Source organism: Sorex araneus, chromosome 1 (assembly GCF_027595985.1).
Source record: "Sorex araneus isolate mSorAra2 chromosome 1, mSorAra2.pri, whole genome shotgun sequence".
NCBI classification, from domain to species: domain Eukaryota; kingdom Metazoa; phylum Chordata; class Mammalia; order Eulipotyphla; family Soricidae; genus Sorex; species Sorex araneus.
The window spans coordinates 190,384,828-190,385,820 of record NC_073302.1 but is presented as its reverse complement, the minus strand read 5'-3'; the positions used below and the strand labels follow the sequence as shown (position 1 = coordinate 190,385,820).

Here is a 993-nt window from a genome sequence, read left to right as displayed (position 1 = left end):
TTAAGAGGTTTTTTTTTTTAATGAACGTATGAGATATAAAATACTATATTTGTTTTAGGTACACAAAAAGATTCATTATTTTTATTTATTTATAATAATAATATAAAATAATGAATAAATATTCATTATTTTATATACTGTGAAATGATCAAAAAATAACACCCAAAATAACACACAATCACAAAATTACCACTTTTTCTAGGTTCACACCAAAAACGGTTGTTTTTGAGTGTTGTGAGGTTGTTGTTTTTATTTTCACCATCTCTATGTCTTTCTCAAGAGAGGTCTCTTCAGATCTTCTCCCCATTTTCTTATGGGATTGTTGTTATTGTTTAGTTTTATAAACAATAAATTATAAATAAATTATATAATAAAATATAAAAATTTTAAGATTTTATTAAAAAATTTTAAAAATGAAAAATATAAAAATTATAATAAATAAATAATAATAATATAACTCATCCCGTTGCTCATCGATTTGTTTGAGTGGGCACCAGTAATGTCTCTCATTGTGAGACTTATTGTTACTGTTTTTGGCATATCTAATACCTCACGGGTAGCTTGCCAGGCGGACACGATACTCTCAGTAGCTTGCCGGCCTCTCTGAGAGAGGCGGAGGAATCAAACACGGTCAGCTGCGTGAAAGGCGAAAGCCCTACCACTGTGCTATCATATACTAAAATTGGAACAATACAGAGAGGATTAGTATGGCCCCTGAGCAAGGATGACACGCAAATAATAATATAAATAAATTATAAAATTTAACTGTATAAATCTTGGAATTTACCCCTTTGACAAATGAGTGGTTAGTATTTTAACAATATTAATTCATTCCAATGCACTGACATAGATTATTTTACATTCAACCTGGTGTCTTTTTTCAGATTTTTATTTTTTGGGCTACACCCAGCTGTTCTTATGGCATACTCCTGGCTCTTTGTTCAAGGGTCACTCCTAGCAGTGCTCAAGGAACTCTCTGTGGTTCCAGAATTC

At 31.0% G+C, this 993-nt stretch overlaps 1 pseudogene; it reads left to right on the top strand.

Annotated features, from left to right (window-relative positions):
* The first annotated feature begins 663 nt into the window (after window positions 1-663).
* LOC129401391 (U6 spliceosomal RNA) lies at window positions 664-756 on the top strand (annotated as a pseudogene).
* The last annotated feature ends 237 nt before the right edge of the window (window positions 757-993 follow it).